Here is a 16,179-nt window from a genome sequence, read left to right as displayed (position 1 = left end):
ATTGCCATTTAAAAATCCAGGGGACTTTATATTTGGACATAAAATGGAGTAACCAAGGAAACTGACTTTTATGCTGGCTGAGCTTGTAACTTGAAGAGAAATAATTGACTTGTTCTATTAACTCAGAAAGGATGATTTCTGTGATGGCACCATGCTGTGACCACTATCTCAGGAACCAAGAAGGGAATTCTAATTTGAATTTGTGGTCAAATAAGAAAAATCAAGAATGACTATATGACTCATTTTGATGTAGGAGGATTTTAAACTAAGCATCAATGTAATCATATTAACTATATTGTATATAATGGTTGGGAAGGTCTCGTAGTAGAAAAGGGAGACCCCATTGTTCCATGGAAACAATATTATGAATGTACAAGGAATGATAAATGATTTTACTGGTCTGGACTCGATCATAGATAGGTTTAATGACTATTGACTTATGGTGGAAAAGAATATCCTTATAAAAGGTTATTGACTTATTGGGATGGGAAGGTATGAAATGCCATCCATTAGGAAAATAGGATTTGACTAATTCAAAAACATTGTGAATATTTTTATGGATTAGTTCATTGTAAAAAAGATTGAATGATTGTTTAAGAAAATAATATGTTCTTGGGGTAGACCTGTTAGGAGGCATTGGTGTAATTGACTGGCAGACAAAAGGGTCTGAAGCCAGAGCCGAAGTGTAACTGGGTTTAGAAATATTACCAAGAATTTGGAATCGGTTGACTAGATCAATTGAAGGTGCAACAATGGGTTGACTGGATGGCATAATGGCAAGAGGTTTTGTAGTAGGTTTGTGGGTTGACATCTGTAAGAAAAATGACAAAAGTAGATTAGCATCCACTAAGGACATCTAATCTGTCCATATAAAAGTTAACTAGATTAGTGTAATGAGCAATGAAATTGCGATGAACTTCGAATATGATTGAATTGAAGGTAAGGGTCTTGATGAAGGAAAGGGTCATTTTGTAGTGACTTTAAATAGTATATTTTAAACTTATAATAGCGAATAGTTTTGCGGTATCTTGTGACTTGTAATATGTTTGTAGAACAATAAGGAGTAGGCATGATGCACTATCCTCCCTGTAAAAATTCTCGGGTAAGGAAATCAGGGATAGAATTTTGACTACCAGGAATATATTCAGTATCAAAATAAAAAATACTTAAAATAGATTACCAACGAGCAAAAATATATTTATTAGCAATATTTTGAAAATCTTTTTCCAAAACATATTTAGCACTTTTGTAATCAACACGTAATAGAAATTTTTGATTTAAAATGTCATCTTGAAATTTACTAATACATAAAACAATAGATAAAAATTTCTTTTTTAATAGTACTATAATTTTTCTATGTTTTGTTCCAAACACCAGAATGAAAACAAACAATTTGTTCATATGACTGGGGAGTGATTTTCTAAAGGAAAATGCCACCATAACCAACATCAGAAGCATCAGTCTGAGTAATTTTGAATGAATTTTCAGTAGGAATGCCAAGACAAAGCAAGGTCTTGACATATTTTTTGACTTATTGAACAATAGCAGTATGAGTAGAAGATCAAGGAGAAGGATTATATTTCAACCTATCCAAAGAGGGTTGACAAGTTTTCCTAAGGTCTTTATAAAATTCAGCAATGTAATTTAAGGAACCTAAAAACCGTTGTAACTGGGTTTTGTTTAAGATTTCATCAGGGAATTTAGAAGCAAACTCAATAGATCGAATGATAGAAAGAATAGTACTTTGGTGGATATCATAACTTAGGAATCTAACTTTAGTTTAGAATAGCTTAATCTTAGGAGCAGAAATAACTAGACCATTATATTTGATAATATGGAGAAAGGAATTAAGTTGTTTCCAATGTTCATCGAGTGACTTAGAGAAAATGAGAATATCATCTATGTAGACAATAGAAAAATGACTAAAGGGATTAAAAATTTCATTCATAATGTTTTGAAATTCACTATGAGTATTTTTTAATCCAAAGGGCATGGCATTCCATTCGTAATGGCCAAAAGGTGTAGTAAAGGCAGTTTTATAGCGATCATTAGGATGAATTTGTATTTCCAAAATCTACTTTTAAGATCAAATTTACTAAAGATGACAACTTGACTAAGTCTTTTAATGAGATCTTTTTTATTTGGGATTGGATAGCGTATCTATTCTAAAACGTTGTTTAACAGATTATGATTAATGACTAATTATGGAACACTACGTTTAAGTTCAGCATTTTTATTAACATAAAAAGTAGGGTAAGACCAAGGTGACTTACTATTACTAATGATATTATTTTTTAATAATTCATTAATCTCTTTTTTGCACATTTCCACTAATTCATGATTCATTTGAATAAGTTGAGACTTAGTAGGAATTTGTTTTTTATTAAAATTTTTAATATAAGAGAGTGTAACTACATGTTTTTTCCTATGCCAGAGAGCACTAGGTAAAGTGGAACAAACGGTATTTTCTAATTGATTTTTAAATTTATCAATTTTGGATATAAGAATTGGATTAGTCAATTGAGTTTCAATTCTTTTATATTTTACTTATTCTTTGAGAAATTTGAGTTGTTTAGTCAATCGATTAATAGATTGGGATATAGAATATTCTTTTAATTGATTTAATTCTTTGATTTCAGGGGGAGACAAGAATTTAAAAGTCACTGTTTGATCAAAAGCTTGTATGGTTATTCCATGGTTAGTAGTGGTAAATGGATATAGTAAACAGATAAACAGAGTTCCTATGATGACTTTGTCGGTCATATTTCTGACTGGAATAAATGATGTTTTAAAACAAACATTATTTTGACAAATATATATTTTGGGTAATTTATATTTAATATGCATTTGACTTCCATCAACAAAACTTAATTGTTCACTAGTTTATGATAATATTTTGTGGTAATTAAACCTTCTTGAATACAATTTAAATCAGAACCGGTATTAATGAGGGCTATGACTTCTATTTTAAAATCATTAATAACTAGTTTGACTTTCAAATGCCATTTTTGAATATGAATTCTATTAATAATATTTAAACGATGACTATCATTGTGATTATCACTATTAGATTTAGTTGATCGATTATCAAAGATGACGTGGCTAGAATCAGGGCTAGAACTAGATTCATCAGGAGAAGTATCATTATTATTTTGAAAATCATTAAGATTTTTATTTATTTTTAATATTGCAATTTCTTCTTCTAATCATTTGTCTTTAGCTTTTAACTCTTGAATGGTCAATTTAATATGGTTAGTCTCATTTTGTAAATCTTGTAAAGTGATTTCTTTATATTTATTTTTTTCGGAATCTTTTTAAAGTAGTTGTGAGACTAATAATTGGTTTATCTTGATGAGGTTTTTTATCTTTATTTATTAGTAAAGATTTTAATTTACTAGTATATTTTCTTTTTAATTCAGGATTTCTAATTTACTAATTAATTCTATTAAAGAATCTTCTTTTTGTTGTGATTTACCAAAAACATTGATTTGTTTACAGCAAGTATCATTATATCTTAATTCAATCTCTCCGTCAGTATTCTCACTGGGAGAGTAATAAATAGAAGTATCACTCAAGGGAGTGGTATCACTCAAGGGAGTGGTGTCACTCGATGATGGACTAGAATGAACAGGAGATTGATTTGGGGTATTAGCTAGTTTAAATATGTCAAATATTTGACTTTGATGTTCTTCAGTAATTTGTAGTTGATTAAACTTATTCTTAAGTTTTTCTTTAAGTTTACATTTATTAGGATAATGACCATTTTTTCCACAATTGTAACAAATAACATCTTGGGTAGATTTTGACTTCTTTTTAAAATAATTACCTTGCTTGTAATATTTCTTTTTTGGTTTAGCATAATACTTATCAGGTGATTTGGTAGGTGAATATTTCTTCTTATATTTAGTAGGGTATTTGTGAGAAGATTTGTTGTTATTATGTTTGCGACGTAATGGTGCAACAGGTGGTAGACTATATTGTTCGTAGAAATTTCCTAATTTGTTTTTAGCTTTGTGTTTATCTGACTAAGTTTCATGTCTATGCACATTTTTAATCCTTTTTTTTTTAATGGTACTAATTATATCATCATAAGTTAAATTATCATATTCTATTATACCAGTAGGTTGACTAAGAACATCTTGAATTTTATAGGCAAAAAGATTGGGTAATCCATTAATGAATTTTTCTTTCCAAAATGACTTAGTACAATCATCTCTAAGCATGACTCTAGAGGTAAAAACATGTTTATACCATCGAAAATCGCTTAAAGTAGGGCAAGTTAAATTACTAAGCTGATTATGGATGCGAGAATGGACATTAGACGGTGTGCCAATAAAATGTTTGACTATAGTAAATATTAAAGTATTAATTCCATCAGGTTTACTTGACCAAATGTTTGCCAATAAAGTGCCCAAAGATCTTGGCCGAGCGCCTTGTTTTTTAGCCTTCGAACCTTATATGTTGTGTTGGCCGAGCGCCTTATTTTTTACCTTCGAACCTTGTCTGTTTTATGCTTGGTTGTAGACCAAGAGCTTGTTGTTTCAAGTCTGGAGGAGAGGGTGACCTGTCGGCCAGCCCCACAGCCTATCGGCCATGGCTTGTGTTTGCCGGCCATCAGTGGTGGCCAGTTGGCCATATGTGGTGGCCGACGGCCATTTTTCTCATTTTTCAGATATTTATTTACCAACTGTGCCAACTGTTGTTCACTGAAGTGCACCTCCATACACGTGTATGGTAGTATGATTTCAAGCCTTAATCTTGTTTTTCTATATATAGGGGGTGCTCTCCCCCATTTGGAGGGGTTACAAAATTTAGATCAAATTTCTCTCTCTCTCTCTAGAATTCTCTTTCTCTCTTCTTGTTTTGTGCCTTAAACTTTAGTTTCTCTACACCTTTGCACATAGAGCCTTGACCAAACTTGACCACCTTGGAGCTGAGGTCCCTTGGAGCCTAGTTTGAGCCTTGGAAGGAGGCTTGAGCCTGAAATTGTGGCTGTTTTGTGCTGTGCTTCAAAGGTAGAGAACTTACCTCATTTAAGCTTATTGTGCACACCTGTTTTGCCATCCTTTTATACTGTTTTTAAGCTGGTTTTCAATTACAAAGAACTCTAGTTTTTTAGGCTTAATATGATGATTTGAGACTATTTTGTGTTAAGGGGTGAGCCACCCTTCTTGTTACTTAATTATGTGAGTTTTTGTGCCATCTTTCAAGGCTTTCAAGTCAAACTTTTTGGGCTTTTAAACCATTGAAATTCAGAGTTATTTTAGTGGTAAAAACCTCATTTTAAAGTCCAAAATTGGAGGGGGTAGCCTCCTCTCCTTGTGTCTTGTTTGCATGCTCAGATAGCTTAACATGTGAGCATGTTTTTCTAGTATTTTGTACCTTAATTTTAGCATGTTTTTGCTACTGTTTTGACTAGTTTCAGCTTTTTTTTTAAGCCGGTTTGGTCCTTTGAGGCTTGTATTGTGTGGTTGTAGTGTAAAGAGGCTTCACTAGCTTAATGTTTTAGGCTTTTTAGCATGAATTGCATGAGTTGCTTGCATGTTTTAGTGTCACTTTGCACTCCATTTCAGCACTAAAATCTCTGCAATCTCCCTCTATTCTTCACTCTTTCATTTATTTTGAAAGTAGCTTTGAACCCTTTATTGGCTTGAGTGTGAAATTGAGACACTCGTGCTTAATGGTTTCAATCCTCTTTTGAGAATTTCTACTAATCAATGGCATGAGATCTCTTTCATGCTTAAGACACGTGTGGTTTAAGCCTACTTTCAATTAGAGGACACTCACCTTGGACTTAATCAATTAAAGAATGGATTGGTAAGCTAAAATGAGTAAACAAAAATAGACAAGTAAAAGAGGCAAGATAAAGCATCTTTCGTGTTTCATTGCATGTGTTCGAATCAGACGTTAATTCAAACAGGAGGCAAATGGGACATTTCATACTCAAAAGTGACGAAATGTGCCATTTTCCTTGGTCACCATTACCCTTGATCATGCATGATAGGGTGATGGTTTTGTTGAGTCTTGTTTTGCACTCATTAAACTTGTACAAGCTTGGTTCTTTAGCCATCATGCATGAAAATTGCTTGGTTGATGGCTTGAGAGCCAAGAGCTACACTTCTTTGAGCTTGTGTGAAAAAAGGAGGGTAACAGTACATACACTCCTTGAGAATACACTGCTTTGCCTCTGTTTGCTCTCTGTTGCAGCAAAAAAAAGAAGTTCAGGAAAGGGGTGGTTGGTCAGTGGCCGACCGGCCACTTATTGTAGCTAACAGCCACCATTGGTAGCCGACCGGCCATCCATTAAAGAAGTTGTTCAGTGTGCTCCTAAAGGGGATCAGAAGTGTTTTGGAAGTTGGTGCAATTTTCAGTGTTCAAACAAGTACAAACAAAGGTGTCCAATGGCAAGGTGGTGGATTTTCGGGAGGAAGCCAACCGAGAATGCATGCATCCCTTGCCCTCGAGGCCATTTAATTGCTTTATTTAGTTAGCATAGCTAATTATTCAATTCAAGTGTTGTACTTAATTAATTAGTGTAACTAGTTATTCAATTCCGATTTGTTGTAATTAATTAGCTTAGAATAAGTTAGTTAATTAGTTTCAATTGTGTTGTAATAGTTAGCTTAATTAGCGTAGCTAGTTAGTTAACTTTATTCATTTGGACCCTCCTTTGCGAGGGCATAATGTTGTAATAAGTGTGCGTACGTGCGTGTGTGTATGTCTTTCAACCCCACGTCTTTCTCCCTTTTATTTAACTGCTTTTGATGGTTAGATTAGAGACATATTTTGATTAGCATACCTTATGCTTGCATGTTTGTATCCATTCATTTGTCTTGCATGCACCGAGACTCAGCGCATCATTCAAACTGCATTGCAATTTCAATACTTCCTTTAATACGTGTTTCAAAGCATGCTATCAAAGTGTTGCAATTACCATGATTAAGTAGTCGAGCCTAGTTAGATACATCATTGCATGCGTTGCATTAGTCGTTTAACATAGTTAGGATCATGCATCTTTCTAACTAGCTTTTGTTTTGGCTTGGAGTACTCGGTGAGTTTTATGCTTTAGCATACTTGCATGAATACGATTGCCATATTGCCATGATTCGCATGCTTGCCATGAGGCTATATGCTTAAATGCTTAACTGCATGAATACCTGTGGATGATGGCTTTGTTATTTGAATTGGAATAATTCGACAAATGTAAGTTTTAAGCCCATTTTGCGAAGTGGCAAAATCATGTTTTAAACTCACTTGAGGTGGCAAATCCGCATCTTTAAGCCCACTTGTGGGTGGCAAATTCAAACCATTTTCGAAAGCAAACATGAGATGAGTTGTTCCGATTTTTGCGATTTTAGTCTATACTTGTTTATGCGCGTCACATAGTAAAGTTAGCTAATTACCGGAATAAAAACACATAAGGTTTATAAAATATCATATCATGATTAGTAGAGGCCGATCTTTGATCGGGCGAGCGGGGTGCTCATTTCAGGACCTTCCCCTCTCATACCCAAGTTCTCGAGCTGAGGCAACTTTGGTGATGACGAACACGTGGCCTTTGGCACGAGTCAGGCTTTCGTAAATTTCCCCAAAATGAAATATTTAGGTGACGACTCTGTAATCTGGCAAAGCAGTCCAATTTTGGCATTATTTGATTTAAAATCTAATTTTTCAAAAAGATTTGTCGGATTTGGATTCTTTGGTGTTTATCAGTTTCACGTTACACTTGTGAGACTAGATTCAGAACCGCGGGAGTCTGAACTGTGAGGCATTCTTTTTAAACTCTTTCCGAAAGGCGGGGGCGCAGAAAAAGGCAAGCCCACGTTGACCTCTACTAATCATGATATGAATCTTATCTACGTTATATGCTCTTGTTCCGATTATTAGGCTAGCATTACTATGTGATGTACACACACACAAATATAGACTAATTTGTAAGAATTAGAACACTTGATTTATGCTTGTTTTGAAAGAGTTTGTGAATGTGCCAATCGAAAAGTGAGGTTAAATGTACATGAATCGATCTATCCCAATTCAAACAACTAGCCTCTATCCACAGACATTCAAGCAGTATATTAGATAAGCACTTAGCCTCATGGCAAGCATGCTAAACATGGAAACATCAACATGCAATATGCTAAAGCGAGTAAAGGCTCACCTAGTACTCCAAGCCAAAAGAGAAATGAGTTAGAAAGATGCATGATTCCTAATTATGCAATATGACTAATGCAACACATATGATATGCAATTACTAGGCTCGGCTACTAATATGGCATATGAATCAATTTGATAACATGCGGTCTAAGCACGTATTCAAAGAAACACTAAACTAACAATGCAAGTTAGAATAATAAACCGAACCTCGGTGCATGTGATACAAGTGGATGCAAACATGGAGAATGCTAAACAAAACATGATGTCCCTAAACTTACCATCATAAACTAGTAAATAAAAGGGAGAAAGACGTGGGGTTGGAAGACATACACATTATTACAACATTGCGCTCTCACCAAAGAGAGTCCGAATGAACTAACTAGCTAACTAATTACCTAGCTATTACAACAACAAATGAATAATTTAGCTAAACTACTTAACTAATTATTACAAACCAAATTAACTAATCTAGCTAATTTAAAATAATTACAACACGAGACGAATTATCTATTCTAACTAATTAATTACAAAGACAATATGTTACGCACAACACTAATACTGTTTATAACACGGATCTCGAGGATCGATGGAAGGCTCATACATGAATGTGGTTTCCACCCAAAAAAGTCACTGTTTCTGCTACTGAATGCCTCTGTTGCACAGTTGAACATTTACACTAATTTCCACCTCCAGACCAACTCTGTTCTGTTTCAGAAGGACACTGTTTGATTTTGCACTGGTGGCCGGCAGAGTGCCTGCTGTCCACTAATGATGGCTTGCTGTCCACTGAAGGTGGCCTACCGGCCACTGATGGCTGAACTTCCCTGCTGCAACAGAGAGCAAATAGAGCAAAGACAGTGTATTTTCAAGGGTTTTTTTTTTGCGCAATTTACCCCTCCTTATCATTTGAACAACTCAAAGGAGTAATAAAACTTGATTCACGAACCATCAATCTATGCAATTTCATTGCATGATGGCCTATGAACCAAAGTGTGCAAATTCAATGAATGCAATAAAATAAGAATCTCAAAACCACCCCCCCATCATGAAAGTTCAAGGGAAGTAGTTGACAATGAATCTTGAGCCGTTTTCATCACTAATGAGTATGAAACGACTCAAGACTCAAGGGTTCAATTAACGTCCGATTGAACCCAAACCAAATTATTATCTTGCACCTTTTTTATTCACCAATTTTATTCCATTTTAGTTACCTCTCAATTCTTTAATCAATTAAGTCCAAAAGTGAATTTAAGTCCTCTAATGGAAAGAGGGCTCAAACCAAGTGTTTCTTTGGGCATGAAAGAGATATCATACCGTTGGTAATGAACCCTTAAAGGGATTAAACCATTAAGCATGATACCTCAATCTCATGCTTAAACAAACAAATAATTTGAAATCGCTTTCAAAGCAAAGAAAAAGCCAAGAAATGAGGGAGGTTGCAGAGGTGATTAAATGTGAGAACAAGTAAGAAAAGCACTAAATAAATGCAATCAACTGAAATAAGGTGGTGTCTAAGGCCTAAAACACCAAACTTATGAGGACAATTACACTACAAGCATGCAATATAAGGCTCAAATGCAATGAACACTTAAAAACAGTCCTAAAACAATGCTAACTAAGTTCCAAAAACATGCTGGAGTTAAGACAAAAATAGCTAGAATAATAAGCTAAAACATAGAGTTATGTAAGCTAGTGAACAAGACACGAGGAGGGGAGGCTAACCCCTCTAATTTTGGACTTCAAACCATCATTTTAGCCACTGAAATAACTCTGAAATTCAGTATTTAAAAGCTCAAAAAAAAAGGTGACAACAAGGTAGGAAACACAATGGTAAAGGCCTTGAAAGGAAGGTGTAAAGAATGATGAACCACCCCTCAACCTTTATTGGTTTTAAAACCCAAGTTTTAACCCAAAAATACAGAGTTTTTACAGGCCAAAAACCATTAAAAAATAGTAAGAAAAAGAGTGAATACAACAAATAAAAAGGCAAAACTTTATGCCTCTTGAAGAGGAGATCACTTCTAGACAATAAAACAAGGAAAACACACCCTCAAGAGCTCAAACAAGGCTCAAAGATACCTAAGCTCAAAGATGGAGAGGTTTGGTTAAGAGTGTATAGGCAAAGATGAAGAGTGTATAGGCAAAGGTTAAGAAATTTGCAAGAGAGAAAGATAGAATTGTGGAGAGAGAGGAAAAATTTTGCTCAAAAATTTTTCTAACCTCCAAATATGAGAGGGAGGTCATCTATATATAGAAAACCAAGCTACTCCCTCATAAACATCTAGCTATACACGTAGGTGTAGATGCAAGCATTTGTGCAAACAGTTGGCACAACTGTCACAAAATATCGGCAAAAGACATTGGTAGTCGGCCGGCCACTAATGGTGGCTAGCAGGCCACATCAGTGGCCAACAACCAAGAGCAATGGCCCGCAGCCTATAGAAATGGTCGGTAGGCCACCAGAGGTTGCAGGCTTGAAAATCACTAGGTCTGGTCCAAAACAAGGCAACACAGGTGCAAGGTTTGGAAGGCTCAAAGTTATGGCATTCCGCTGAGGACTTCGAGCACTTGACAAGCATATAGACTCATCATCAGGTATGCAAGCGATGATGTCCACGTGTGGTGTCTACAGTTGCCCTCCTCTTTGACAAAACTCGAAGTCGTGAAATGACGTGAGTGAATGTCAAAGCTCGAAGACGACCTATTTTGACAAGGTCGAAAGACTTGGACAAACAATCAAGACAGAAATAAATGGTTGCGCTTGCAGGCTACCTACATATCCTTTTGCAAGGAATCAAATCAGCGTAATTCTGGAACAAGATGCAAATGATATGCACAAAAACTTCAAAAGCTGGACTAACACGATTCACGAAGCCGGCTATTTTGAAAACTCATGCTCATATAAGATGATGCAATAAGTAAATAAGCAATATAACGAGATAACAACATATGAACTAGCAACTTCAAGCTTAAAACCAACATAGGCTCCATGCAAAAAGATCTAAAACACCCTCTGACCACGCCAAAACACGAGACGAGAAAAGAAAACACAGCTCAGGGTTGCACTTCATACGTCCTGAGAAACTGAGAAACAAAAATCCCTCGAAGTCGCTTTTCACGCGTCCTGAGATGAAAATCGCTCAAGGTCGCACTTCACGCATCTTGAGAAACAGAGGAATGAAAACCGTTCGGGGTCGCGTTTCACGCGTCTCAAAAAACAAGAAAAATCGTTCGGGCTCGCGCTTCATGCGTTATAAGAAACAAGAAAAACCGCTTGGGCTCACGCTTCACACGTCCCAAGATAAAACACGCCCAGGGCCACGCGTCCTGAGATACAAGAGAAACCGCTTGGGCTCTCGCTTCACATGTCCCGAGATAAAACACGTCCAGGGATGGAGAGGTTTGGTTAAGAGTGTATAGGCAAAGATGAAGAGTGTATAGGCAAAGGTTAAGAAATTTGCAAGAGAGAGAGAGAGAATTGTAGAGAGAGAAGAAAAATTTTGCTCCAGCATTTTTCTAACCTCCAAATATGAAAAGGAGGTCATCTATATATAGAAAACCAAGCCACCCCCTCATAAACATCTAGCCATACGCGTGGGAGCAGATGCAAGCATCTGTGCAAACAGTTAGCACAGCTGTCACAAAATATCTGCAAAAGACATTGGTGACCGACAACCAAGAGCAATGGCTGGCAGCCCATAGAAGTGGCCGGCAGGCCACCAGAGGTTGCAGGCTTGAAGATCACTGGGTTTGGTTCAAAATAAGGCAACACGGGTACAAGGTTTGAAAAGCTCAAAGTTGTGGCATTCCGCTAAGGACTTCGAACACTTGACAAGCATATAGACTCATCATCGGGTATGCAAACGATGACGTCCAAGTCGTAAGGGCCCTCAAAAATGGGGTGTCTATAGATACTAATTTTTGGTAAGAGTAGTAGGATTAACTTTGGGATGTGTGATTCGGTTAAGATTAGTAGTCTGGAATTGTTGGGTTAATTGACCAATTTCATTTGTGAATGTGTCAGAGTCACTACTAAATTCAACAGGTGGTTGTTGTGTTAGGACATTAATTCCTTTTTCGTTAGATATAGTAAATATCTTAGTAAATAATTGTTCAATAGTTTCAACAGTATTAGTGTCTTGGGTAACTAAGCTTAATTGTTTTCTAGTGCTAGGAAAATTAATAAGAGGTTTGTCTAAAAGTTTACAAGTGGATGTATGACTAGTGGAGTAATCTTCAAAAGAAGTTTATATTTTATCTAATTGTTTACCAATGGTTTTTAAATATTGATTGGTATAATTATTTTGTTCAATTACTTTTTTGATTTCAGATTCATCGCCAAGAAGTTTAAAGGGAGAAACATGTACAATAGCACCTTTATGTTCAATGATAATAGTTTCTAGTGGGCGATGACTGGAAGAAACAAAAGTATTAGGGAAAGTTTTCTATTTAGTTTTTGTAATAGTATTTATCTTTTGATAATAATTTTCAAGATAATCAAATAAGTGAATTTCAGTATTTGTTTCGTTCATAAATTTATACCATTTTTTGGTAATCTTGGATTGTTGGTGTTCATTATAATTATTTCTATAGGTTTGTCGTTTAAACTTATTTGCTTTAGATTTAAATTTAGCATGGAGTTTATTAAGATTTGGAGTAAAAGGTTTACTAAGAGTTAATAATTGTGAGTTAACAGGAGGAATGACTTCAAAATCAATCTGAGTAGGTGAATCCTGAGATGTGGTTTCATCTTCATGGAGATGTATGTAAGTTGAATAAACTTGTTTACTAACTTGGGAAGTAGATGAATTATCTATTTCTTTTAATTTACTATCTGAATGTTTACAAAGATGAAGTTTCCTATCTTTGTGAGTAAATAGAGGTGTATTAAATATTTCATCATCTTCTAAGTCGGTGGGGACATTAGAAGTACTGTGACGGGATAAGTGATTAGGAAGACAATTAAAGCGTATATGAACTGAACTATCATTAAATTGTTGAATAGTTTGAACATCTTGACTAGTAGAAAGATTGTTGATTTTGGGAATAATTTTCATTAATTGTGACCCAATCTTCAGAAAGAGTAATATCATTCTAACAAATCGTTTTGAGAACTGAAATATTAGTTTCATGTATACTATCTTAAATAAATAATATTTTATCTTTTGAACTTTTATTTAAAACTTGAACATTAAAATTAATTTTAATATATTTATAATAAATGCGATAAATTAAAGTGATATTATGAATGAATGCCCCATACTGTTGAATATTTAAGGTAAATGGTGCTAGAAAGCATTGCTAGAGCGAACCAGAGACTTTGAACAGTCGTTTAGGGCTTTTGGAATCACTTTTTGACTGTTGAAAAGTGATTCTGAGTTCATCTTTCTTCGCCTGTAAGTTCTCTTTTCTTACATTTGAAGTTCAATTTCTGTTTTTGTTTCAGTTTATACGGTTAAAATGTTGAATTGAGCTTAATTTTCTGTGTTCTTGGTGTTTCTTTAATTATTTTATTTTTTTTAAACAAAAAAAGATATACAGATATAGATATAGATATAGAGTGAAGAGGTTATGGTGGGTTTGACAGATGTGGGTAGTGTTGTCACTTCAATTAGTGATGGATTAGAGCAAGAGGTCAGTAGTGTTAGAGAAAATGAGAACTTGGGTGTTGACCTTTTGGAGGGTTTGGATTCCTATTTGGAAGATATTAATGACTGGTTGACTATTTCGAGGATGGTGAAAGCTGTTGAACGAGTGGCGGAGGAGAAAATTGCTGCCAAAGAATTGGAGGTGGCCAGTCTGAAGGAGAGATTGCATTTTCACAAATTGGGTGCTGATAGAAGTGTGTCATCAGGGTCTCCAATGGCACACCGAGAGCAAAGAAGTTTGGAAAATAGGTTGGATTGTAGCTTTCCTGATGCTGTAGTGGAGCATGATAAGATGAGGGAATCTTTATGCGGCCTAAGAAGTGTGGCCGTGGACCAGATTAAGAAGCTCAAGAAAGATATTGATAGCATAAGAGGGTGTGGTTCAATGAGAAAGATTGGTTCTGGTTCAGAATTGGTGGGATTGGGTGGAATTCTTCCAATGGAGGCATCTGAAAGCTTGGTGGGTGTAGATAAAAGACTCAATACTCTGAAAACTACAGTGGATACTGTCTGTACACAGGCGGATGATATGGTTCGCTTGGCTAAGGCATCACTTTGTGAGTGGCAGCAGGAGCAGGAGTTTCAGAGGGAGTTTGAAACATTGGTGGTATGGAGTTCAATTAGGAGTATCCACAAAGAGTTTGAAGATAAATTATGGGATCAAAATGCTCATCTTTGTGGCAGCCAAAGCGTGAACTGGCTTGAAAGGATCAACGAGGTTTCAAATTTATGCAAGGAATTAGATGTGATCTTGAAGTCACTATCCAATGCTGAAACTGGACAGTTAATTTCTCATGGGTCTCATGACATGGATCATTTTCACCGCAAAGCTTTGAGCAATCGTGTTTTGCCATCAACTTCAATTTTGGATGGAAATGGTAAACTTGAAGAGTCTAAAAATGGTATGCCTGAGAACTGGGATGCTGCCCAATTCAAGCATATGTCAAAGGATGAAATGGTGAATTATTTTAATACTATGGTAACAAAGATGAGGAGGAACCATGAATCTAAGGTACACAAATTGACTGAAGATTATTTCGGTCTTAAGCAGGAATACTTAAAAAAAAAAAGAGAAGGGATCTTCTTTGCCACTTCGGAAGGATAAAGATTTGGACATGTTGAGGAAGAAGATCCCGGAGGTCATTTTGAAATTGGATGACATCCTTGTGGAAAATGAGAAAATTGCTACATTGAGCAACAATGTCGAGTCTCTTGGCAACTTAAATGATAGGCTCAACAGCCTTCTTTCAGAAAATCGCCAACTCAGGGAGTCGCTTGCAGATAAACGAAAGGAAGTGAAGTGTCTATCATCACAAGTTTCTGATGCTTCTGACCAGATGTCACACGATGCTTTGGCAGAAGCAAATTTGCTAAAATTGATAAGTAATCTTAAATCTGCTGCCGAAGACGGAGAGATAGAAGCTTTGGTCTCTGAGGAGGTATATAAATGTGTTCTGAGGGAGGTAACTGCCCTGATCAACCGTGACACTGAAGAGTTAGCGTTGCAATCTATTGCCATGCAAGAAGTCTATGAAATCATTTATAGAGAAGCTTCTCAAGATGCTGAAGCTACCAGCAAGTGTGAAATTGGAGATTCAGCTATTGAATCCTTGGTCATGCAAGGGCTGTGTGGCGTTTTTTTCAAGGAAGCTATTAAGGATGCCCAGTCACAAATCAATGACTTGAACCGAAAGTATTTGCATCAAAATGAAATCCTAGTTTCCCTTGAACTGAAAGCACTGAAAAATGAAGAGGAATCAAGATTGATGATTGAAGAGAAGGATGGATTAAAGCAGGAGGTCCTTTCACTTGAGGCATCGCTGAAAGAAAAGGACAAGTTAGCACTTGAACTATCAGCTGCATTGCATGAAGAAAGGGTTCGATCTGAGCTAGCTTCTCAGGAGAGCAACAATTTAAAAGACCAGACAATTTTGCTGCAGACATTAGTTTCTGAGAGAAGCAAGGAATTAGATTTAACGAAGGGTGAGTTGGAAGAGGTGCTGGAGCAAATTGATGTTGATGAGGCGGAAATGAACAAATTGAATCAGAAGCTTGAACTAAAGACAAATGATTTCAGGGAAGCTGATAAACAGAGAAATTGGCTTATGGCTGTTATCCAGGAAGAAAGGGTTCGATTTGAGCTAGCTTCTCAGGAGAGCAACAATTTAAAGGACCAGGCAAGTTTGCTGCAAACATTAGTTTCTGAGAGAAGCAAGCAATTAGATTTAGGCCAAGTTTGGCATGATTAAAAAAAGACAAAAAGTCAAAAAGTCACTATTCTATTTAAGTCACATCATCTTATTTAAGTCACATCACCTCTCTCACACATCACTTCAAATCTAACCCAAACCCAACCCATATTTCATAAAAAGTCAAA

At 35.8% G+C, this 16,179-nt stretch overlaps 1 pseudogene across 2 annotated transcripts; it reads left to right on the top strand.

Moving 5' to 3' along the window:
- Window positions 1-13,317: 13,317 nt before the first annotated feature.
- Window positions 13,318-16,080, top strand: LOC114291588 (WPP domain-associated protein pseudogene; annotated as a pseudogene). Of its 2 annotated transcripts, none has more exons than XR_014339430.1 (2): window positions 13,318-13,550; window positions 13,688-16,080. The product of XR_014339430.1 is annotated as a WPP domain-associated protein pseudogene, transcript variant X2 (transcript). The 2 variants fall into 2 exon arrangements; XR_014339429.1 differs by having other exon boundaries at window positions 13,323-13,550; window positions 13,688-14,920.
- The last annotated feature ends 99 nt before the right edge of the window (window positions 16,081-16,179 follow it).

This window comes from Camellia sinensis, chromosome 9, assembly GCF_055761805.1.
Source record: "Camellia sinensis isolate YWXY chromosome 9, ASM5576180v1, whole genome shotgun sequence".
Classification (NCBI taxonomy): domain Eukaryota; kingdom Viridiplantae; phylum Streptophyta; class Magnoliopsida; order Ericales; family Theaceae; genus Camellia; species Camellia sinensis.
Note: the sequence above shows the minus strand (reverse complement) of the source record. Positions and strands in the feature narration are given on the sequence as shown.